At 38.4% G+C, this 26,472-nt stretch overlaps 1 long non-coding RNA gene across 2 annotated transcripts; it reads left to right on the forward strand.

Annotated features, from left to right (window-relative positions):
- Positions 1 to 4,216: 4,216 nt before the first annotated feature.
- LOC108348564 (uncharacterized) lies at positions 4,217 to 25,186 on the forward strand. Of its 2 annotated transcripts, none has more exons than XR_005495583.2 (5): positions 4,217 to 4,799; positions 10,875 to 13,496; positions 19,471 to 19,566; positions 21,028 to 21,111; positions 23,391 to 25,186. It is a non-coding gene; the product is annotated as an uncharacterized LOC108348564 (long non-coding RNA). The 2 variants fall into 2 exon arrangements; XR_005495584.2 differs by lacking the exon at positions 4,217 to 4,799 and adding an exon at positions 7,525 to 9,506.
- Positions 25,187 to 26,472: the final 1,286 nt, after the last annotated feature.

Here is a 26,472-nt window from a genome sequence, read left to right on the forward strand (position 1 = left end):
TTGTTCCCTCATTCACATTTGAAATAATATGGTATAGGCCAATGGATCTGACTTGAAGTATCTCATTAGCCTTCCATGTCCCCACTGTTAAGGCAATATTAGATCAGCCTTAACAACAGACTCATCTAAACTCCTATCATATCTCCAATCATGCTAAACAGACAGAAAGCTTCATATGTGGCCTTACAAATTACCTAAACTGCATTGTGTTCCAATAAGTGCCTTTACTTTCAAAGGAAAAATTATCTTTGTTTCGAGGACTCTGAGTACATTTGGAATAATACAACCTAGTAAATTTCTTCTTTTTCCAACATAACACTATTTAGAAAGACCAGGAAAGGATTTGGAGGATGGACTGTGTCTGGCAAATGAACTGACTAAACTATGTTTGCATCATTCTCTGGATAAAACAGCAATTTTACCATTCTGGTAACATTTTATCCCTTTGCTTCTTTAGAAGCTAATGGCTATAAATGGGTGACTAAAATCCTGGCTCAACAGAATTACCTATACAGTTTGCACAAAGCTTCATGGTTTGCTTGCAAAGATTCTGAAAGGAACCTGGAGAGGAGTTTGTGATTGTTCCAAGTGTTGTTCCAACCTGCCAAGAAATCCTGAACTCTGTCTATTCTCAGACAATAAGGCTTCTGGTTCTGCCAGAACGTATCTTTTTCATTTTACCATATTTCGTAGGATATGATGCTTTGCATAATAAGATCTTGAACATTTCCCATCACAGCCTTTTCTGAGTTCGAGATCCATAAAGCACAACTTGGGTGTGACTTGCGTGATTTATCAGTTGTCCAAGTAGGTGAGAAAAGACTTCCCTGTTATTCTTCCATGACTGTAGAATCTTTCGCTGCCTGATAGCCATTTTATGCAAAGGTAAGGAATGACTCTTACTCATGTACAAAGGGTGCTGCCAAGATCCCAAGGTGGGGATGTTATCCTTTCATAGCTGGATAAAGGAAAGTTGAGATTGGATCATGGGGTGTTATTACAGCTCACTAAATTCATGTGTTAAGTAATGAGGGAACCACAGAATCTCTACTTAATGACGAAAAGGACAGGCTGCTAATTCCTCCGAACACAATGCATTTCCTAGGAAACTGATAACCAAATGTCCTCACAGTTAAATAAAGCATCCGCCCTGCTTCCCCATCTTGGCTATCCCACCCTTAATCAAATCTAAAGCTGAAGAAGCACTGGGATAAATTAAGGCTATGTAGTTTTTAGAGAATGTATTACCTTTATTAATTGTATGTGTATCTGTTTGTGTATGTACACACATATGACTATGTGTATGTATGAATGTCAGACAATGTGTGGAAGTCAGTTCTCTTTCTCTACCATATGGTTCTGTTAGAAATTTGAATTTGTTCAAATTCAAGTGATCATCAGGCTTGACCGTGGGCAATCGTGCCGCTGAGCCATCTTATAAGCCTTGGCTCTGTCCTCTTCCTATTGTGATAAATCAGGGAAATAAAACATAAGAAACATAGGAACATAAGAAATACAAAGCTTGCACCCCAATTCCTTCTTCTCTAATGTGGAGTCTATGAGGTAAATAAGCAAGCACAGAGAAATTGTAAGAAGAAAGCATACTTTTAATAATTTATATTTAGTGAATTTGCATGCAATCTACCATACTCAATTGTTTAGTTTGTTTGCTTTAGGAACCTAAGAAAATTTCTAAATGAAATAATTGACTTAATGAAGATTGGGATATGTTCTTTTTTGTCTGTATCTTTGAGGTTTTACAGAGTTAGGTCAGTATCTACAGGAGTTTGACTCAACAGGTCAATATTTAAAGATGCCCAGATCTCCCATATGCTGTAAGGCGTTTCTAAATTACCTACAAAATGGAAATAGGATACACATAATTTTTGCTATGTATTATAGAAGGAATAATGGCAAGGAAGGGAAGCCTATGCACTTTCATCATGGAAGCAACCAGTGTAAGGTAAAACTACAAGGCCTGTGATCCGAATCAGGGTGGATCTGTGACTAGGAAACCCACAGCTTCAAAGAGCAGGATGCACAAAATTCTGTGTGAATAGAAACAATGAAATGTGATGAGACAATCTTGCTATACCTGAAACGTTTATAGAAAAATTCCCACCTTTTAAAAATCTACAACTCATATGGAATAGCCTATAAACTGGCTAGACTGCTGCTTATGCCCACTGGGCTAAGCTGACTGGACCTTTTATACCAAGTCAACTGGGAAACTTAATCTCAGCTTCATTTTGTTGTCAAATAAACTTGAAGTTGACATGATCACTATAATATCTGAAAAGTAGATGCAATTTATAGACTTTCTGTCTATAAATTAGTGGCTTTTCCTAGCTTCTGGCATCTGAGAAAGTGCACTGTGGAGTTCATACATCTTTAGAGAAAACCTTTATATGTCCTCTAGGCATTGAGAGTCACCTTCAAAGACGGAAAAGACATTGAAACTGAACAGAGAATTCCCCGTGGCCTACAGGAAGGAAGTGCTACTGGTCAACTGGTTACTGCTTTGGGTAAACACATATAAGGATGAGGGCAGGACAATGTTTAGCACAGAGGAGCAGCAGATGGGTTCCTGGCAGTAAAGCCTCAAGCAACAGGTCCCACTCATAAAGAGCCATGGTATACTTGTAGGAAACAGCTGACCCTTACTTCAAGAGTTTCCCAGACATGACAGACCAGAAAAAACTTACATATCTTCCCATTATCCCTTAAATAATAAATTTTTTTTCCTTTATTAACTTGAGTATTTCTTATTTACATTTCGATTGTTATTCCCTTTCCCGGTTTCCAGGTCAACATCCCCCTAACCCTCCCCCTCCCCTTCTCTACGGGTGTTCCCCTCCCCAGCCTCCTCCCATTACCGCCCTCCCCGCAACAATCACTTTCACTGGAGGTTCAGTCTTGGCAGGACCAAGGCTTCCCTTTCCACTGGTGCTCTTACTAGGCTATTCATTGCTACAGTTGCTACAGCCATGGTGATCCAAGCAGCCTCCAGACACCAGCAGCACTTCCAAGGAGATGTTCAAGTACAGTATGATTTTCTCCCAACTCCTCCCTTACCTGGCCAAGTGAGCGCAGCTCAGGCTTCTGTGGGTGTCAGTACACTTCCACAGAGATAAAAGGACTTTAATGACAAGATTGTTCCTGATTTCCAAGGTAGCTCTACGAATTGTCTTGTTCCTGTCTTTCTGATCTTCAAATGCTAATATGTCACCTGGACTTTTTGACCAGGCTAAGTGTAAGTCATGTGGTACATAAAGAAAACAAAACAAAACAAAACAAAACAACCATTTCAAAGAAATAAAGACAATTTCCAACATTTACATGGGCTATACTTTATAGATCTGTTCCAACATGGTTGAAATAAAAGTTAAAACCTGATGTGCAGTTTTAAGTCATATCCTTTTGGGTCAATACTTGTATCTGAATTAAAATTTTGTATTTTCTTCACCTGAATGGGTTCAGTTGGCCTAATTCACTTTTCTTTAAATTATTTTCTATTTACTCTTTGATATGTAATACATATGCAATACATACAGATATACAATGTAGTTTGAGAAATCAACCCCTTATTCTCCTCCAGTTCTTCCCAGATTGACCAAATCTACATCCACCTACCAATTTTTTTACTTACTTTATTTTAAATAACCTGTGCAACTAGTGCTGTCTGTGTAGCATGGGCAACACTGTACTGGGGGCTACACTCTTGAAGAAAAATGACTCTTCTTCCCCTAGGAAGGAAATGTTATAAATAATGTCTCAGTTATGGCTGTGCCTTGTGAGGCCCCAGCCCACCCCTATACTGGGGTATTGATTGGTTTGATCCTGTGCAGGTCTTATGAGGGATACAATCTGTGTTGGTGCCCATAAAATAGTGTCACAGAAGTCTCTGAAGCATTTCTCTTAACCCCATGTTCCCCAGAATCTTTGTGCTATTCTCTTAGCTTTCTGGATGAGTATATGCCCTGTGTTAGGGCTGAGCACCTCAGACTCATTTACTCTTTGCTTGTTAACTAGTTGTGGCTCTCTCTATGCATTAATGTGGCCATGGGGAGAGGGCTTCTTCAAAAGGAGCTGCGAGCTGGATTAATCTTTAATAAGTATAAAGCAAAGTATTTAGAAAGCAATTTGAGTCCATGTCCACTTAGCAAAGTAATGCTAGAAATTTCTCATATAATGCTGATAATTTCACCTACGAGATTGTTGTCAAGTTTATAGAACCAGGTATGAAATCCCTTCCTTGGAGTGGACCTTAAATCCAATCACGAAATAGTTATCCACATAACATTACGCTACTATTAAGCCTTATTTTGCCAGATCAATAGTTATTAATGCTTGCAGGATTTAGACCTGGATAAGGCTGTTGACTTTTCTCTCTGAAGCAACCTACAAAGACAACACTTTCAGATACATGAATTGTAGCCGGCAGGGAGGAAACTTGTAGTCAGTATCAGCTTGACAGTTTCTATTCCTCATGACCAAAGTCTGTGTTATCTTCAGAAATGGGGTCCTACCATCGGGTTCTGATAGACAACCAAATGCAGTAACAATAGCTCAGAATGTTAAAGGCTTCCAGGAATTCTCGTGAGCACCTTTTTTTTTTTTTTTATTAATTTGGTCAATGGCATCTCTGTTCAGTGAAAGATCTTTTGCTTTCATTGATTTAGTTTTAATTGTTTTTCTGTTTATTTTAGCTTGTGTTTCATTAACTTCTCCTGTTATCTGTGTTACTTCTTCTTGTCTCTAGCTTTCGATACTCATTTTTTTGTCACCAATGAGTTATGGTGAGTCATCAGGCCTTTTAAGATCTTATTTATTTGTTTATTTTTTAAAAACTAGACACTTGGAGCGACAATCTTCCCTCTTAAGAATGAATGCTGCCATTGTATGCTTGAGTATGTCATTTTCATTTCCATTTCACTCTAGGAATTTTTAACTTTTTAAATCTTTTTTCACTGATTCAGTCATCATTCAACAGTATGTGATTTAATCTCAATGACTGCCTTTATTTTCTATAATTTCTCTTGTTAATTTCTAGCTTCATTCAATATTGTCAGATAGACTAGAGAGCACTATGTTTATTCTCTATTCTTTGGTTGAAGGATAGCTAAATTTTTCTAGTTTCTGGCTATTATGAATAAAGTTGTTATGAACACAGCTGGGCAAGTGTCCTTGTGGTATGATGAAATATCTTTTGGTTATGTGTCCAGAAGTATTATATAGCTGGGTCCTGAGGCAGAAGTATTCCCAATTTTCTGAGAAACTACAAACTTGAGTCCCAAAGAGGTTGTATAAGTTTGTACTTCTACGTGCAATAGAGGAATGTTCCCCCTTCCTACACACGCTCACCAGCATGTGCTGACACTTGAATTTTTTATCTGATTCGTATAACATGGAATTTCAGTCATTTTAATATGTATTTCCCTGATGATTAAGGATCTTGGATATTTTGTTAATTGCTTTTGGGACATTAGAAATTCCTTGGTTAAGAATTCTCTGTTTAGCTCTATATCCCACTTTTTAATTGAGTTACTTAGGTTCTTGGTGTTTAATTTCTTAGTTCATTATCTTTCTGGATATTAGCCTCTGTTGGATGCAGAGTTGGTAAAGATCTTTTCCATTCTGTGGACTGCTGTTTTGTCCTATTGATGGTGCTCTTGGCCTTACAGAAGCTTTCCAGTTTCGTTTATTAACTATTGATCTGTTCAGGAAGTTAACTCCTGTGCCAATTTGTTCAAGGCAGTGACCAAAATTCTCTTCTATTAGATGTAGTGTATCCTGCTTTATGTTAAGGCCTGTTGTCCACTTTCCTTGAGTTTTGTGCACGGTGATTAATATGAATCTATTTCAATCCAATTAGACTAGCACCACTTGCTGAATATGCTTTCTTTTTCTCCACCTTATGGTTTTGTTTTCTTTGTCAAAAATCAAGTATCTGTAGATGGGTGGGTTTATTTCCGAGTCTTCGATTCTACTCCATTGAACAACCTGTTTTATTTTATCCCAATACCATGTGGTTTTTATTACTATTACTCTGTAGTACAGCTTAAAATCAGTGGTGATTCCTCCAGAAGTCCCTTTTTATTTTCAGGATCTTTTAGGATTGTTTTAGCTATCCCAGGTTTTTTGTTTTTCCATATGAAGTTGAGAATTATACTTTTAAGGTTTGTAAAACATTGTTAAAATTTTGATGAAAAGTACATTGAATCTGCAGATTGTTTTGGTAAGATGACCAGTTTTACTATGTTAATCCTATGGATCCTTGAACATGGGAGATCTCTCCATCTTCTTTAATTTATTTCTTTAGAGATTGGAAGTTTTTATATAGATCTTTCACTTGCTTGGTTAGAGTCACACCAAGATATTTTATGTTATTTGTATATATTGTGAAGGATGTTGTTTCACTAATTTCTTTTTCAGCCTACATATCATTTGTGTAAAGAAGGGTTACTGAATTTTGAAAGTTAATTTTATAGCCAGCCAACTTTCTGAAGGTGTTTATCAGCTGTAGGAGTTTGCTAGTAGAATTTTTGGCGTCCAGAAGTGTTATAGCTTGATCTTGGGTATAAGTATTCCCAATTATTCGAAAAACCACCAAATTCATTTAGAAAGAGATTGTATAAATTTGTACTTCCACCTATTATATGATGTATACTACAACATAATCTGAAAATAGTGATACTTTGACTTCTTCCCTTCTAACTTGTATCCTTTTGGTTTCCTTTCATTGTCTTATTGCTCTAGCTGGAAATTCAAGTAGTATGTTGGATAGATACTGAGAAAGTGGTAAGCCTTGTCTTTTTCCTAATTTTAGAGGAGTTGCTTTATCTTTCTCCCCATTTAATTTCATGTTGGATGTTGTCTTGCTGTATATTGCCTCTGTTATCTTTAAGTATGCACTATATATCCCTGATTGCTCTAAGACTTTTAACATAAAGATGCTGGATTTTGGCAAAGAATATTTCAGCATCTAATAAGATGACCATGTAATTTTTTTCATTTAATTTACATGTTGGATTACATTGATGTGTTTTGGTATATTGAACCATCCCGAATCCCTAGGAAGAAGCCTACTTGATCATGATAAAGTGTATCTTCTTGGATTCAGTTTGCCAGTATTTTGCTGAGAATTTTTGTATCAATGCTCTCAAGAGAAATTGGTCTGAAATTTTATTTTCTTGCTGAGTATTGAGTGTAGTTTATGTATCATGGTGTTGGGGGCCTTATGATTTGGCAATATTACTTCTGTTTCTATTTTGTGGGAAATTTTAGGAGTCATGTTATTAGCTCTTCTTTGCAAGTCTGAAAGAATTCTGCACTAAAGCTATCTGGCCCTGGGCTTTTTGTTGCTGTTGTTGAGAGATTCTAAATGATGACCAAGGCAGTGAGGCAAGAAGGAATGGGTGGGTGAGGGAACACCCTCATAGAAGCAGGGGGAGGGGGATAGGATAGGGGGATTATGGAGGGGAAACCAAGAAAGGGGATAACATTTGAAATGTAAATATAAAAATCCAATAAAAAAAGAAAGTCTGAAAGAATTCTGCATTAAAACTATCTGGCCCTGGGCTTTTTGTTACTGATGTTGGGAGATTCTAAATGACTGCTTCTATTTCCCTAGGAGTTATAAATCTATTTAAATTGTCTATCTGATCTTGAGTTAACATTTTGTAAGTGATATCTATCAAGAAAATCATCTATTTCATTTAAAATTTCTAATTTTGTGGAGTACAGGCTTTGGAAGTAAGATCTAATCATTTTTAAATTTCCTCAGTTTCTTTTGTGTCTCCCTTTTTATTTCTGGTTTTGTTTATTTGAATACTGTCTCTCTACCTTTTATTTTGGTTGGATTATGTTTTGTCTACCTTGTTGATTTTTTCAAACAAAACAAAACAAAACAAAACAAAAACAGAAACAAAAAGTAGCCTGCTTGCCTTGGAGTTTCCTTTTAGTATTTTCTATAGGGTAGAATTTATGAGTAGATATTGTTTAAATTTGGTTTTGTCATGGTATATCTGGTTTTCTCCAACTATTGTGATTCAAATTTGCTAGGTATGGTAGTCTGAGCTGAAATTTGTGGTCTCTTAGAGTCTACAAGGCATCTGTCCTGGCCCTTCTGACTCTCAGAGACTCTGCTGAGAAGTTGAATGTAATTCTGATAGGTCTGCATTTATGTGCTACTTGGTCTTTTTCCCTGAACCCTTTAATATTTTTTTCTTTATTCTGTACATTTGGTACTTATATTATTATATGGCTGGAAGAATTTCTTTTCATGTCCAATCTTTCTGATGTTCTGTAAACTTGTGTGTTTGTCTTTCTTAGGTTGGGAAAATTTTCTTCTATGATTTTCTTGAGTCTGGGGCTTGTAGCTGGGACTCTTCTAGTTCTTCTATTCTTATTGTTCATAGAGTTGGTCTTTTTACAGTGTCCCAGATTTCTTGGGTGTCTTGTGCTGTGAACTGTTTAAATTTAGGATTTTCTTTGTTATATCAATTTCTTCAATTGTAACTTCTATGCCTGAGACTCTCTCTTCCATCTCTTGTCTTCTGTTCATGATGCTTGCGTCTGCAGTTCCTGTTCTCTTCTCTAGGTTTTCAGTCTCCAGTATGTCCTCAGTTTGTGTTTTCATTATTGTTTTTATTTCCATTTTCAGTTCTTGAACAGTTTTCTTCCTTTCCTTCACCTGTTTGATTGTGTTTTCCTGCAGTTCTTCATTCATTTCCTCTTTAAAGGCCTCTATCATCTTTGTAAGATTGGATTAAGCTTGTCTTCTTGTGCTTCTGCTTTGTTAGGATATCCAAGGGTGGCTGTAGCAGGATAGCTGTGCTCTGGTGCCTCATATTGCCCTGTCTCTTGTTGATTGTGTTCTTACACTGTCCTTTAGCCATCTGGATGTTCCTGATGCCAGCAGGACATCTCATGGAGGCAGGCAAAAGATCTCAGGAAACAACATACTTCTGCTCATCTCTGCTGGTTATACCCCAGGTAGACTGGGCAGGCAGGGAATTTGATTTGATGATTTTGATTGAAGGAACAATAGTTATTCTGAGGATCTCACCTTAAATTTTACATAACTTTTATCTCTTGATGTATTCATCATATTTTTTGTTCTGTATGTTTAGTTTTTCTTAGTAATTATATAGTATGATGTGTTTATTTCCTGGCCCTTCCATGATTTTTTGGCAATAGCTCTTTTATCTTTAAGAACATCTCTTTGCTGATATTTAGAAATATTTCTTTTGTCTTTATTAGAGAGATTTATACAGATTTAACACTAATTTATTTTTTCTTTTCTGACTATAATTCATGTTACATTTTTCCTCTGTATAATGTCCAAAAGTTCTTATGTATTTTATTTACACAATTATGCATATGAGTTGAAAGAAAAGGAAAGTCAGAGATAAACAAGCACATCACGAATCGTGATTAGTATTAGGTTACTAGATGGGACCCCAAAAAAGTGGGTATAAACAAGTGGCAAAAGAAAGATGGAGGTGAGTAAGAGTTTTAGCTAATGATTTTTTTTAAGGAGGAGGATAAAGAAGTGGTCTTGTAGCACATAAATGTAAGAGAAAAGGGTGTGGAAAGAGTAAAAAAGGAGAGAAAAACAGTAAAAATAAAGACAGAATGAGAGAGAGAGAGAGAGAGAGAGAGAGAGAAAAGAAGAGAAGATAAAATATGTGCCCAGTAAAAGAGAGTAAAAGAGAGGGCAAGATGCTACCCATAGTATTCTAGCACGAAGATTTAGCAGTCAGCAGGAAAATAAGTTCTAAGTGGAGATACACAATAGTGAAGATAGTAGCCTGAATACTGTTTTGGTCTCCTGTTGCTATCCACTGCAGTATCCTGCTGATTTTTTTTAACCAGTTTTGTTCTCTTTTGGATTTTCAACTTCTACTTCTGTGTGAGGTTTCCTTGTGGCAGTGCTTGACGGCATGCTGTGTACTGATTATACTCAGGAACACTCTGCCCAGCTGCAGTTGCTGTGAACCCAGAGGACAGGCAGCATGGGTGCCCAAATGATTCACACAGTTGCATCATTCCCTTTGGGGTGATGATAATGGTCATGGTGGCAGTCACTGTAGACCTCTTCTCTAGAATCCTTACCAGCACAGTTTTGACAGATACCCTAGAAGTCTTTTAATGTCACTTGAAGCTGACTGCCAAGGTCTTCTGAATTCTTCAGCTAATGTAGCCATCTGCATTGGACATAGACACAGCAACATGTCTGAGTTAGACAGTGTGGTGGTTTAAATGAGAATGGCCTCAACAAATTCCCTTGTTGGAATATTTGGGCTGCAGTTGGTGGATATTTGAGGGAATGGGATTAGGAGGTATGCTCTTTCTGAAGGAAGAGCAGTCACAGTGGCCAGCTTTGAGGCTTCAAAAGCCTCCCAGCATCGGCAGTGAACTCTTTATTTCCCTATTTGTGTTTCACCTATGATCACTTAGCTGTCCTTGCCATCGTACCCTACTCTGTCAATATGGACTTTAGCGATCTGAACCTGTAAGTCTCACATGATGTTTTTATCACAGCAATAGAAAAGTCATTAATACAAATGGTAAAAGAAGTGTGTTGGGGTATTGAGCATGTGGACTCTGGCAACTGGAACAGCTAATGGAGTGAGGTAATGCTTCTGTTCCCTTTGTTTCCCTAACTAATCAGTCACTCCTTCCAACATGGCTTCCAGAATGAAGGCTCATCCAGAAGTCCTCATACATTTTTATTTAGATTTAGAAAAGGTTTGTAGCAACTCTTAGTATGCACAGCATCACAGTATATGCTTATGGTAAATATTATGTTGAAGAAGTATGAAATTATCCTGTTGACTTGTATCCCAGTTATACTGACTTTCCCACAGTGTTTTCTCATAGGTGCAAGAGAGGGACTCTGAACTGATATGAAGAGGAGCACTTCTAAAGCTTCATTCTTTGCAAGTAGAAATCACTACCCCTAGTTTTATTTTCCTTTTGAATAACAAATGTTAATGATAACTCAGAATCTATCGTGAGATGCTTTGAACTTGGAAATGTTCCAAACACAGAGTTTGTAATTTTTGAATTGTATTTAGTATTGTTGCTCATGTGTAAACTGTAGTTTCTCTGTGTGTGGCTATAGGTTTTGCTGTTGATAATATGAATGTAAGTAATATGGTTTATGTCTTTGGAGTATTCTCAATCAAACAGAAAAGCTATAAAACATTTTAAGTATCACATGTTCTGATGATATGTCTATGGTCTAATATAGACTCCAAGAAAGAAATTAAACTTAAAGAAGCAGTTATGCATATATATCCTACAGAATATGATTCTTAAAGGAAACATTTGCTTGAAGAGTTGAGATGAATTTATGCCATAAAGAAACAGTAGGAAATGAGTCTGGAAAGAAACTCAAGGAGGACATCTAGACACAAACTTAAGTGGGGCCAGTGTGCAGGATTTATATATATGACCCTTTTATAAGTACTAGGAAGCACTGAGAGATTTTAAGGAAAGAGGTATCCTATGTCTGTGTTCCTCTTTCTCCATCATTTTGCCAGCATTTGCTGTCAGTTGTTTTGTTGATCCTAGCCATTATTACTGAGGAAAGATAAAATTAGATGTTGTTGGGGTTGGGGATTTAGCTCAGTGGTAGAGTGCTTGCCTAGCAAGCGCAAGGCCCTGGGTTCGGTCCCCAGCTCCTAAAAAAAAGAAAAGAAAAAAAAGATGTTGTTGTCATTTGCATTTCCCTAATTGCTAAGATGATGAACACTTTTGAGGTATTCCTTAATAATTTTATTTCTTCTACTGAAAAAAAACTCTCCATTTTGACCCACACCATTTGTTTTAATTGAGTCATTTGTTACCTTGACTCTCTCTCTTTTTTTTTGTTTTGTTTTTTTGTTTTGTTTTGTTTTTTGTTTTGTTTTTTTTTTGTTTCTTATATTCTGGATTTTAATCCTCTGTCAGATGAATATATGGAAAAATTCTCTTCCACTCTATGGGTTCCCTCTTCACTACACTGATTGTTTCTTCATAATGATTTTGTTAATGAGATTCTAGTTGTCAATTGTTTGCCTTAATTCCTGGAAAATGGAGTCCTGTTTAGAAATTAGTTTCCTACACCTAAATCTTGTAGGGTACAGTCAATATTTTCTTTCAATCAGTTTTGCATTTCAATATTCAAATTGAGACCTTTGATACAGTTGGATCTAATTTTGTGTAGGATGATTGCTATATATTTTCTTTCTTTTCCTTCCTTCCTTCCTTCCTTCCTTCCTTCCTTCCTTCATTCATTCCTTCTCTCTCCCTCCTTCTGTCCCTCCCTTCCTTCCTTTTGTATATTTTTATACCAAACAGGAAATATGAACAGCCACATACTCACCATCTCTGTTCCTCATGAGTCTCAAGAAAGAGGTTCTAGGAACCTATATAGATTTTGTGCACATAGGGAGAGAACTTGCAGCACAACGGGAAGATCCTCAGGGGGCATGTAGGACGGCTGTCTAGACAGTAACAAACTTGTTCTTCATAGCTGCTCACTTTAAGTATAACCCTGGAAAATGGTCATTATAAACGAGAGGTAATTTATGTTATACTTAACAGACCTAGCGAGCTGTCCAGAAAACTGGATATCCAAGTAGGACTATCTCCAAATAATACACATCCTGACCTGAATATTTTAAAAACTGTATCTTTAATGATTTGAAAGGAGTGAAACAGACCAAAAATTTACACTGCTTTAGTGCCTGTTTTGTCTGAAATTTTGCTTTCTTAGCTGTGCCCTTTGCTACTATTCCTTACTACTCTGTGGATGGCTCTCATCTGAGCACACCAGTGCTTTTGTTTTTGAATTTCTGATTTTCTGGGGATGTGTTTAACTTGTATTAACAGGAAGGGTATTTTAGCAGACTGGTTTCCTGCTTCGTGTAAAGAGGGAAGCAGACGGCTTCTCTCCTGGCTGTTGGAAACAGGAATGCTGAGATAAGCGTTAGCATTGCATCTCCCTCTTGCTGTATGACAAATTTCTTTCTACTCAAGAGCCCTTGGTCCTGTTTTCTCATTTGATCTAACACTCTGAACAGGTGTTATGTGTATGTGGTCATAGGTGAATTTTAATGGTATTTCAAGGCATTCTATATAAAAATCCAAGTAATTTCATGGATTGCTTTTGTCAAATAATAAAATTATTTGACATAAGTCTTATTGAAAACAGATGTGGAATATGCAATTCTTACAATTTTAAATATCCTTCCCTGGGGTCCTTTTGACTCATGCCAACCTGAAATCTGAAGTAGAAAGTTTCAGCATCCTTTTTTTTTCCAGGTGTGTTGCCTTTAATATACCGGAAAACTTTGTGGCAAGGAACTCTGAGCTTTAACTAAACCTGTTACCAGAAAGATTCAACCATCACACTGCTAATTAATCAGGAAAGCTTTGTACTTGAGCCAGCCTGCCATTTGCTAGAGCTTCAACACATCAGTGGCTGGAGCCATGGTTTGTAGGTGAGACTGCTTTTGTCACAGAGAGCTCCCATGGCTTGGGCACGTTCAGTTGTTTTCATTTTATTCTGTTCACCAAGACTGCAAATGTTTCACCCCAACTCAATAGAAGGTATTCTCTTGTAGTCATTAAAAATATATGAGTGATTCAGCTACACATTTTTAGCTAGTGCTGTGTTTCTCTATCTCTCTCCACTGGTATCCTTCTCCTTACCATCTTTTCTCTATTGTCTTAGCATTTCTTGGAATCAGCACAACTTGGGGGAATGGCTTATGTATTAGCCAGACATGATATTTCCTTGAAGTGAATGAAAACAAAAGGAAAATATAACCACCCATCATAAAGATGGTTTAGCTTTGTCTATGTACTAAGGAGACTGGAGGAGGAAGTCTTTGTAACTAAAGAGATGCCTTCGAAGGAAAAGAATTCCTAGTCTTGTGGCAATGTGTTCCAGGTGACAGACATCCATTCTATCATATAAACAGGAAAAGCATCCACAATTGTAGAATGGATGTGCTACGTCCTAAATTCATGAGTTGAAGCATCATCTCACAATATGACTCTATTTGAGCAAAGAGATTATAAAGAAGTCATAAAGATAAAGTTCAGACTACAGGATGAGGCATGAACTGATGTGGCTGGTGCTCTGCTTTAAAGGAGAAACACTGGAATTGTCTCTTACCCTATAACATAAATACACACTAAAAAGAGAGCTGTCTGCAAGCTGGGAAAAGGCCTTTAACTAAAATCCTGCCAAATCACCTAGAAATTCTAGCTCTCAGAACTCAACTGTGGAAACAATACTCTGTCATATTTTCGTATAGAAGCCTGATCTAAATAACATGGATATACACTTACATTTTCCTCCCTTCCTCCCTTCACAAACAGCCACTTGTGGTCAGAAATGAATACACTCACCTTTGAATGGTGGACTGTGGAAAGAACTTGAGAGTAGCAGCATTTCTCCTGTCTTCATTCTAAACTATTCTTCTCATATTTTCTTAGAGGAAATAACATTATACAAACATGAGATAATTAAGGGGGAAATTATTTTTTATTTTTCTGAAACTTACATCAGATTTCTCTCAACCATACATATATCCCTTAAACTTCATGGAAGTATTTGCTGAATAATCTGCCCTGAGACTGTTATTAACAACACTAAAATATCTATGCATTTTGTTTCCCATGGCATCTGTGCACCTAGCAGAAGAAGTTGCAAACAAATGGTTGTTGCATGATGAATGATGCCCTATCCATGATCCATGGGCTTCTAAAAAGAGTACTACAAGTGCTCTTCAGATTATATTTTCCCCTCAGATGAAACATCCACTTTCCTGTCAAAAAAAATTGATAAATGTAAATCACTGCTTTTTACTTTGAAAGTTACACCTGACCCTTTCTTGTAGTTTCTCTGCCAAAGTTACACTAGAAAGCCATCTTGGAAAGCGAGTGAGATAGGAAGGTAAAAGAGAACTTATGTTATGATTTCAGAGAAAGTCAAAGCTACTTGACAAAAAACATGGCTTCTGGAATTCACTAAGATTTTTGAAGGCTCTCCTTTTATATTCTTTTATCTTTCTTTCTTTAATTTTTCTTTCTATTTTTGGTGACCTTGGTAGTATAGTTTATTTTTCATTAATTAATTTATTTATTCACTTTACATTTCAATATCTTCTCCCAGGCACCCTCATCTCATAGCTGCCCCCTCCTTCTCCTCTGAAAAGGCTGATCCCCCTGGGTATCACATAAACACACACACACACACACACACACACACACACACACACACACACACACACACACACTACAGCTCTGGACTCATCCTCTCTCACTCAGCCCAGACAATTTGGACCCAATTAGAGGAAAAGAATCCCTGTAGTTAGGCAACAGATTCAGAGACAGCCTCCTCTCTCTAGTTTTTGGAGGACCTATATAAGATCAAGCTACATGTCTGCTACATATAAGGGGGGTTGGCTAGGTTTACCCTATGCTTATGGTTGGCAGTTCAGTCTCTGGAAGCCCCCGAGGGTCCAGGTTATTTGACTCTGTTGGTCTTTCTGTGGAGTCCCTATCCTCTTCAGGTCCCTCACCTTCTCCCAACTCTTTCAAAAACAAAAACAAAAACAAAAACAAAAAAAACAAAAAATGACCTCTTTGAGCTCCATCCAAATAACAATGAGGGTTCAAGTGAGGATAGTTGAATCTGTCTCAGAAGGGGACATAAAATAGGAATTGGAGGAGGATGGAGGAAGGGAACTGGATTGAAGAGGAGGAGATGGAGGAGAGCTGGGTGTATGGGCAAGATCACCATGTATGTGAATAGTAGGGAAGAGAGAGAGAACAGAAATCATTAGAAGTGGGGGCCCTAGAGGCTATGGGCAGTTGTCTATGTGATTGACTCTAGCTGAAACTCCTGGCAGTTGGGGAATATGGATCCTGAAGTGGGCACTTCCTGTAGCCAGTCAAGACTCCCAGTAGAGAGATAAGAACAACAACCCACCCACAAAATTTTCCACCCAAAATGTGTGCTGCCTTACAATATGTGCAGGGACAAAGATAGAGCAGAGATGGAGGGAATGGCCACCCAATGACTGGCCCAAGTTGAGACCCATGCCATGGGCAAGAACCAATCCCTGACACTATTAATGATACTCTGTTTGCAAACTGGCTCCTAGCATAACTGTTCTCTGAGATGCTCCACTCAATAGCTAATGGAAACAGATGCAGAGACCTACAGCCAAATATTAGATGGAGCTTGGGGAGCCTTGTGGAAAGTTTTCTTTACACAGCCTTAAGATCTATGGAGGCCTAATATGTGATATCAATTTAAATTTGAATGAATGCATCAGGATCTATGGTCTGTCTACTGGTTTGCAGATCAGTGGTGGGCAGAAGGTGTGCTAGTTGAATGTCAATGTTTGGTAGTTCACCAATGGGGTAGCAATGCCAACATAGCAATCAAAATTTTAGAGGAGGCAGATCTCTAAGGACAGCCTGGTCTACAAAACAACTACCAAGCCAGCCAGGGATACACAGAGAAGCCCTGTCTTGAAAAACAACTAAACAGAAACAACAAAAAGAAAACTAATAAAAAACAAAAAAAATCAAAATTTTAAAAGAAAGGGAGTCATTGTTAGCCTCAGAACCTTGAGGTAAGGTTACCTAACTCCAAGAAGGTAGGAGAAGAGAGAACGGAGACTTTTAATACTGTGTACTTCTGCCCTAATTAACATTCAGATGTGGCTTAAGAGACCTTGCCAGAGTACTCAGCTTTGAGAATCTTAAGACAGGCAAGAACCTTTCCCCTGGGTTAAAATGAGAAACAAACCATCTCTTATATCTCCACTTCCCCATCTCCAGAGTAAAATGTAAATACTTGTGGTTTAAAATGATCATGTGGGGTAAAGCATGCCCTCACAGGCCTACACGCTGATGTAAATAGAAGAATCTGGGTTACTTTTGTTCTAGGCCTTTACTGGCCACCTGAGGCTGGTGCCACTAAAATTGATCAGATCAGGATAGCCCCTTTTTTGATTTTCCAAGCTTTCTGTGCTTTTTGCCAGCCATGTTTTGTTTCAGGAATGGTTGGGAGGAGAAAGGAAGAAGTATGTCCTCTGTGACCAGAAACTACGTCAAAACACTGATTTGAAATGAATACAAATAGTAAAGATTCCACCTTCTTTCAAACCCAAAGAGTTAAACCAGCATTCAAATGAGCTACATACCAAAGTCTCTAATGGGCTATGTAGAGAGACAGTCACTTGACTGTACTACTCGAAATGAGGTAATAGAACCACAAGTAACTCCATCTCCTTGTAGGTGGTGAACACATTATAAATAAATGATGAGCATACTAAATGAACTCTGAATGACAGGTTTTGGTTTGAACAGAGGCCTTCCCCTACTTTTCAAGTCAGTAAAAAGTCTTTCAGAAACAAGTTGACTTTTTGCCCACAGGAAAAAAAACTTGTCTCCCAATATTTTCCCATTATGTATTTGGCAAGATCGAGTGTGAGGTGGAGAGCTGAATACACACAACTAAAGAAAATTAGCCTCTAATCGGCCACCAGTGCTTGGCTGACACCCTGGTTGCTGCTTTACAAAAGAGCAAAAAAGAACAGGATGCAATGTTAATAATAATAGCAAATACAACAGACCATCTGAAAAAGAAAACTGTCATTTGACTTCCAGCGTATGTTGATAATCTGGTTAGGTAGTGTTGTTTTTTGTGTTTGTTTGGTTTGTGTTTCTGCTTTTGTTTTGTTTTGTTACTTGACACTACCTTGGGTCAACTAGAAAAAGAATGCTTCCTCCATCAGATTGGCCTGTTGGTGAGTTTATACAACATTTACTTGGTTAATGTTTGATGTGGTAGACAACTGGGGATGATGGCATCCAGGAGCAGATTGTCCTGGCTGGTTAACGAGAACAAGCTGAGCAAGCCACGGAGAGCAAGCATGGCCTCTGCTTCAGTTCCAGCCTCCAGGTTCCTGCCTAAGTTCCTGCCATGTTTTGCCTTGTTGGTGGACTGTTACCTGCAAGTATGAGATGAGTTAATACCTTTACTCTCAAGTTGTCTTGGTTGTGGTGGTTTATCACAGCAACAGAAACCTTACTAAGACAGGAGACTACAAGGTTAAAGGCAGGGAGCAGTGTTTCTCTTGTAAGAACAATTAGGAACACCAGTTTGAATGTCTTTGTCTTTCTCATTTTCCCTACAGGATTCATTATTTAAACTGTCCTGACTCTCTGTAAATTAATAAGGCAAGTTGCAATGCTCTACCACTTAATCTAGGTCCTCTTTGTGTCCCATGCAGAAGACGCATGAAAGAATTAGGATTTCAGTATTTATCGAAATATTCTAGCGTAGCAGGTTATGTGGCCTTCTAGGGAAGAAGGTAACCCAAGCTTACCTAGCAGCCACTAACTCCATCCCATGGTGATGCTATTCTGATAATGACCTTTATGAAACAGTGAGAAGATATACAGAAACAGGACAAGATTGTTCTTGGTTTTGACAAATTGGTTTGTCTGATCTTTGCTTTCTCTCCAAATTAATTAGGACCAAGCTACATTTAGAGTGATCAAGTCAATTTCTACTTGGCAGAATTTATGGAAATACTGCCATGTCGTACTCTTGCCTTTCACTCACAAAGAAATCCCCATTATGTATTTGCCAAGACTGAATGTGTGGTGGAGCTGTGATTGGCGACTCTTCGATGTGGCCTGATGGTGCTTGTCTTTTAAACTTGCCATGTCTGAGATCCAAGCCTTGATTTCTTTTTCTGGTCACTATTGGCTGGCTGAGATGTTCTTCTCTTGCCTTTAGTAGGATTCCAGATATCTTTTCCTTGTGTGAATTATCAAAAACTTGTTGCCCTTGGCAGACTAAGTGAGCATTTACATGTCGATTAAAATGGCTTGAACCAAGATACCCTGCTGACTAGTGTAGCATAGGCTGATCGTAGGCTCACACTTACACTTATCACTTAGTACGTGGGCTCTTGCTGTTGGGCCTGTGTTATGTTTTGACAGTGGATTGTCTCCTCATAAATTCAAATCAAAATTTTAATTAATTAAATTTAATGCTAAATTAAGTTTAATGCTAACTATGATAATTTAAGTATAGCGAAGAAAAACATTAAAGAAATAATGTTCTCTCCCAATAACAGGATTAATCTAGTCATGTGATTAATGGATCAATGTTTACTAGATGGTCTTATAGGTGAATCTGTTACAAAAATCCTTTTGTCTTGGTCCCTCCTGCTTTCTTGCCGTGTGATGTCCTGTACTACTTTAAAATGCTGTTAGTAAGAAGGATATCACCAGATCCCCTCTGCTCTGAGCCAGAGTGATGAGCCAAAACAAACCTTTCTTTATAACTTATCCAGCCTATGTTATTGTGTTATTATCAACAGAAAATAGACTAAGACAGCTGAACTGATGGTGAAATTTATCTTTCTGTGCCTCTAGATAAATGTTCCCCGAGAATTTGGCTGTCAGAACAATGTACTTCTTTTCTGAACTCCTTTGACACCTGAGTCAAGTGACTGTAGGGAACCAGAACAGGTTGGGCAGTTTAACTCTTGTTGCCTAATAATTAGATATTAATAACTAATTAATATCTAATTCATTCGTTTCACTCATTTATTTATTTATTTATTCATTCATCCATTCAAATACTAATTTGATACCTCTCAGGTGTCAAGCAAACATGAGTTGCTTGGACATCATATTCATATATGCATATAATGACAAGACATCATGACAGACATGCTTCCAACTTTGAAAGATATAAAATTATGTCAACAGACAAGTTATCAGTGCTAAAGAAGTCATGGCCAGGGTTCTGTAAAAGAAAAGAACGCTGAAGCAGGAAATAGAGTTTGCAATAGGGTAGTTGTGATAAAACCCAAAGAAAGAGAGGAAGCCAATATCAGAAATATGTATATTCTGATCTGTGGAATAAAACCAGGATATGCCAAGGCCATGGGGCACAAAGGGAAAGATGCTCTATAGAGACAGAAGAAAGAATTTCGTGTGGAGTGGTGTAAGAAAAGAGAATGCCCAGGATGAGGTTGCCAAAATGAGCACAAAACAAGTCCTTGTATTGTGCACTGTTGATTTTTGGTGCTGTTCTGTATGCAGAAGATAGCATTGGGATGCATTAAGCGAAGTAATACCATATTTTTTGCTTGAGATCTGTAAGGCTCACTTAGCTTGACAGGGCTAGATGCTTCAATAGTGCTGCTCATGCTGTCCTCTGAAGGATTCCACCCAGCAGCTTGTGCAGACAGATACAGACACCCACAGCCAAACAGTGAATGGAGTTTAGGGACTCTTATGGAAGAATAGGAGGAAGGATTAAAAGTATAGGAATTCTACAGGAAGACCAAAAGAGTAAACTAACCTAGACCCTTGGGGGCTCTCAGAGTCTGAACTGCCAACTAAAGAACATGCATGTGCTGGACCTCCCTTCTCATATGTAGCAGATGTGTAGCTTGGCCTTCATGCAGGTCCTGAATAACTGGAATGAGGGCTAGCCCCAAAGCTGTTGCCTAGACTTGGGATATGTTCTACAAGCTGGGCTGCTTTGTCTGGCCTCAGTGGGAGAAGGAGTGGCTAGCCTAGTCATGCACTGACTTGAAGTGCCAGGATAGGGGGGGTCCCAAGGGGTGCCATCTGCTTAGTAAGTGCAGTGCAAAGTTGACACCCTCTGCCATTTGTAGGCATTTGCTTTCCATGTGTCCCCAACAAAATGTTGACTCCCACACCTGTGAGAGGACCTTTCTTGACTTGGCTTTCCTTTGGGATTTTGGACTTTGCAAGAACTGGAACAGCCACTTGAAAATACTCTTGAGACCCTTTTCCCAGACATCTGAAAAAAATGGGTCTTTCAGTCTACTCTTATCCAAGACTCAAACTTAACCCAAACTAACCTTGACATATTGTGATCACTAATTTAAAGACAAGAAATGCTGATTCAAAATGTTTACCAAAGTATAAATATTAAATGTTTTTTTCTCCCAGGTCTCTGGCTTTTACCAGTCCTTTGAAGTTCAGTGGTCTGATGGCCACCATGATGAGCTGGCTGGTGTGTATCCATCATCATTGGTAGGTTTTCCAGGAGACTCTTGGTGAAACCATCCTTGTGGGGCATAGTTCATCTGGTGAAACTCTATTCCCACACACATGCTGGTTACATGGCCAGGTCATATAGAAATGAGAGATTTAGTTGCTCCACTCCTTTATAGTATATCTATGTAATTTCATGAAAGGAGCAGTTGGGAATTTCTACCACACTATTCAGTAACATTTTAAGAAGAAAACATAAATTTTGGTCAAATCATTGCTATAAAGGGAATTTGGAAAGTAACATATACCTAAGGAGCAGACATTAACTTCCTCTAGAACAGAAAAAAAAAGTGTGTAGTGTTGTACAAAGAAATCCTCAGCTATAGTTTGTGCCATCACAAAATGTCATATGGAGAGTGGCTTCAACCACAGAAACTCTATTTCTCATAACAAATTTCACAACTCATTTCAACAACAGAAACTTATTTCACTGAGAAGCCAAGTCAAGGTGCTGTCCAGTTTGCTTCTCCAGTCAGAGCTTCTTCCTGCCTCACAGATAGCTTATCTTTTACTGTGTCGTCACCTAAGACAGTGAGAGAAGCTCAGCCCTACCTTCAGGACTTAATTTAACCCCAACTAGCTCCCAAAACCCTAATCTGCAGATGATATTATATTGAGGGATACATGTTTAACATATAAAACTGAAGGTAGACACTCGAATCTATGTCCTTATTATATACAAATAAATATATTCTTTCTACTTCACAGGTCCCCAAACTTCCTGGTATTTTATTAGAAGCTTTATGTCCCCTTTTCTGCAATGTTCCTTGGGTGCTAAATGCAGGAGCTATGATGTAGATGTATCTGTTGAGGGTGGGCTCCCCACAATCTGTTGATCTCTGCATTGTGTCCTGTTTTCTGTGATGGCCTCCATTCGCAATAAAGAGAGGCTACTTTGGTGAGGGGTGGTAGCTACCTGCCTTTTATTTGTAAGATTTGTTTTAAGTAATAGGGTGTGATTTCTTTTTAGAGAAGCTAAAATTGGTTGCTGAGTAGAAAGTGTACTATTTGGTATTTGGGGATATCTGTTAGGACCATTTGATGTATGGGTTGTTTAATTACAATGTTCTTCTGGATTTTGTTGCATTATTTTGTTGGGGTTTTTTTGGGGGGTTGTCCAGATGACTTGTTTATGGGGGAAAGTGGAGTTGAAACCATTCACTGTTAGTGAGTTAGAATTAATCTATGATGTTAAGCCTTGTAGTATGATTGTAAGAAATTAGGTGGTCTGGAACAATGTCTGGAGGCAGAAGGATAGCATGTGTGGGCCTGAGTCTTGGACACTTTCCATATTGGGCTGGCACACAGATTGTGAGACCAAAGCTAGGCTCGAGGGTCAAGCACAGTGAAGATTCCAGGAACTCATTAGGCTGGGCCTGCATACAAGTGTTCATCCCAGGCTAGGCCTGGAAGTTGTATATGAAACAGCTGAGATCAGGCCAACCCACCAGACTTGCCTGGAGCATAGAATTTGTGACAAGGGCCAACCCTAGAGGTGGAGAGCTGCCCAGGCAGGACTCACAGATATGGTTGGCCCAAAACACGTGCAACCAGGTCTAGGTTTGGAAATTGGGGCAGGTACAGACAGGTTAGCATTTAGGGAGCTCAGTTTACTGGAGCAGAACATAGCTAGTCCTGGAGGGCAGATGTGGTACAGGTGTGCTAGGAGCTTAGTAACAACAGAACTATTCTTACTGGAAAGTCTTCACATTTTCTCAAGCCATCCATAGTGCTTATTTTTGGTTCACTGTTGTATTCAATAATGACTTGCAGCATGGATCACGGCTAGCTGAGATGTGCAAATGAATGTGGACTGTGCTAAGAAGTCACATCAAAATGAGTGTTTTAGTAATCTGCTCTGAAAGCCAGTGAAAACACAATGAGCAACTCTTCACTGCTGAGATGGGAAAATACAAGAGTCTTCCCAGCTCATGCCACTCAACACCACGGCTTCATCATTTATTACAGAGCAAAGCAAACAAAGCCACTGACTCTAATCCTTAATGAGTATATGCGACTCTGATAATATTTATCAGGTTTATTTGTTTGAGGGTGACTGAAATGAAAAGAAAATAGTGCAGCTTTTGGTCATTAGTCTCCTCTGACGTGTGCTGCAATTCTAAGGAAAACACTCGTGACCTATTTTTAGCAAGTACCTTCATCCGCAGAAGCACTAATCACTGAAGAGTAATCCTTGCGATGGAAAACACAAAATTCCCAGAATTAAACTTTCTTGCTCATCTGTTTTCTGCTCACAGGAAGTCTATCAACACCCTCATGTCTCATCATCGAGGACTGAGTTAATGAAGCAATTCTGCCGACCAGGCTGCCTTCATTTTCTTCTTTGCTAAATTGGGTTCCTCCCAGCCCAGAAAAATTGGAAAGGTCCCCTCCTTCAGGAATCCCTTACTATGTCAATCCTTTTGACCAAAAATGTTAATACTTTTATATTATTTGAACTTCACCTATCAGTTCATTCTGTTCTCTTTTTAATTAAACATTTTTTACAGACTCAAAGAAAGATGATAAGGTTACTCATTGTTTCATGTTTCATGGTCATGATATCTGGAGTTAGGGACATGTATTGTAAAGTCCTATGATCGTGGTGTCTGGAGTAAAGGGTAGATAAATAAAGAAGCTGCAGTTTCTTCCTCACAAGGCTACAGGTGTGGAATGCTGCAGTTTGGCCTGTCGGAGACTTGAAATCAGAATTGCTGAGATTTTCCACATGAAATCACCAAGAGATTGGATCCAGTAACATTCCTTTATGGAGACTAAGGGGAAGGTCGAAAGACAGCAACTGAGACTGCTCTTGAGGTGCCTCAGAAGGTGACAAGGCCTATCGTTGAAGCTGTTATTGTGTGACATTTTGGTGGTATAGCTGCCCATAAAATTCTCATTCTCATGTAGACAATCCCTTATTCCTCTTTCTGAAAATAAACCCAATTAATTCCATTGGTTCACGAGGTTCTATATCTTAAATTGATTAATTATTTGGTCTGTCATTAGTGTAGTATCTGGGATAAAGAGATGTTTGTTTATAATTTCACAGGAAAAATTAATACAATAGTTAAATAACTCATTAAGATATGATACATTAATAGGTTCAATAAATAGTCATTGGTATCTGAGGGGTCTGCAGCTCTCTACCACCCAAGGGGACCACTACTGGTAGACATTGATGTGTGGACATAGGAGACATATGGACTCCATGCCATTGGAGTTTTAGAAGAGTAGAATGTGGGAGTAGTTTAAAGATGGATGGTCCTGAAGCACTGGTTGTTCAAACTGGACTTTTGGAATAAAACAAGTTGCAGATTTGAATAGGGTACCTTCCACTGTGACATATACATTTTTTTAATAAGTAATATCATTGGCACTTATTAGAGACATTGTAAAAAGACATTATTTGTTCCAGTTTTTTTGAAGTCCCAGTGGAGAAAAGTTGTTACTGTTCACACACCATTGCTTGCTTTGCAAAGATAGATAGTCTCCACACAGAACTTTGAACTGATTTCCACAGAAACATTTTATATGCAAGTGATTCAGAAGAAAAACAGCTTTATAACTTTGCAGAAAGGAGTGAGAAGAACTTCATAGAGGAAATACCATTACAGTTTGACTTTAGAATTAAATATTTGAGGAGGAAATAAAGGAGATACAGGCCACCCACCATAAGCCAAATGGTTGCTAGAAATGTGACCTGGAACACTCTTACACGTCTTTCTTGGTGTTCTTGCATGAACTCTAGGTATCTGTTAGACATTTCCACTAAAAACAATACATTTCTTAGGAAAGGAACAGCCGTTTTATGATCCCCATTGAGAATCCAATAGAAATAAAATCTGTTGTTAATCTGGGGCCCATAAAGAAACAGTTCTATAAACTGAGAGATTGATTGACACAGCCCACAATTGCCCATCCCCTATCATGAATTAAACAGGAGTAAGTGGAATAGCGTGAAGCCTTCTTTACTAGGTAGCTCATTTGTGAAACTTTTATACTTTTGTCCCCAAAGAGTACAGTATATGGAACAGAAATTACAAAATTATGATTTTTGGGGGGGAGGTAGGCATACCCTGTAATTTTTTGTTTGTTGGTAAAATGCCTTCTATTTCCAGTCTGTTCTCAGCTAGGCATGGACACTTAGCTGCTGTGCTTCCCCACCATGGTGGACTCAGTCTGCCACAGTAAATTCTTCTTTCTTTAAGGTGCTTTGTTCATGGTGTTCAGTTATATCCATAGAAATGTTTTCAATCCAGGAACCATTGAAGGTTGTGTGGAACAGTTCATCTGTATTGGGAAGATATTTTGGTTTTTGAGTGACCCCAGCCTGGCTTTGAACCTTGACATATTTATGCTTAGCAACAATTTCCTGTACAGTAGAGGAAAAACAATAATCATCTTTACAAATTGTGAGAATTCAAGCCTGATTCAAGTACAAGGGAATGTAAGACAATATAAGAACTGAGTGCTGTGAGACTGGCAGACAGACCCATGGTAAGATGTGAATGTAAGAAGGAAGAAGGAAGTAGGGTACACATAGTTCTATGCAGACTTAGGGGAAATCAACTCAGGCATCAGCTTCTAAAGGCTGGGTGTACTTATCAATTACCTAAGAGTATTATTAAAATGAAGATTCTGATTATAATTTTTTTAATGAGCCCAATTTTCAGTTTAAAGTTTGCTCCACCTCCCAGTAATTCCTATCTTTGGACTTTTGACTGTAAGGTAGCCATAATGGAGACCACATGTGGAGACAAGCCTCATCATCATTGATTTGGTGCCTTAAAGCCTGGCTTGTTACCTTTTAAATGGCAAGCTTTTCAGAACAACCCCAGATGGATCCAGTGTTCTATGCCCCATATTTCTAACTACACAGTGGAAAAGAGTGTAATTCCAAGAGGCACAGTGGATGCCCCTGTCACTTCTGCTTATCAATAAGATTTAGCCTACATGTCCTTTACAAATAGAGCTGAGCTCACAAGTCAGGAAGCATTGGGGAGAAACCTGGTCAAAGCCCAAGTTGGGTTATTTTTCTGGCAGGAAGGTAGGAGATGAACAGCTTTTACTGTCACCAGTCCTCCCATTACTGGACTTCATGTCTTACAACACAGGAAACAGATTCATTTGTGGTTTCCTCTATAAGAAAATGACTCCATGGTAGCAGGTAGGTACGAATGTGAAGAATATCTCTTTGGCAAGTGTTGCTCAAAGGGCCAGAATCCAGGCCCAGGATTCTGTATCTTAAAATGTAATTGAACCAGAGATGAGGGTCAAAAGAGACGGAAGCTCCTTTAGCCTCTGAAATAAACAGCTCAGCTCCGTGGATGATTGCCT

Source organism: Rattus norvegicus, chromosome 17 (genome assembly GCF_036323735.1).
Source record: "Rattus norvegicus strain BN/NHsdMcwi chromosome 17, GRCr8, whole genome shotgun sequence".
NCBI lineage: Eukaryota > Metazoa > Chordata > Mammalia > Rodentia > Muridae > Rattus > Rattus norvegicus.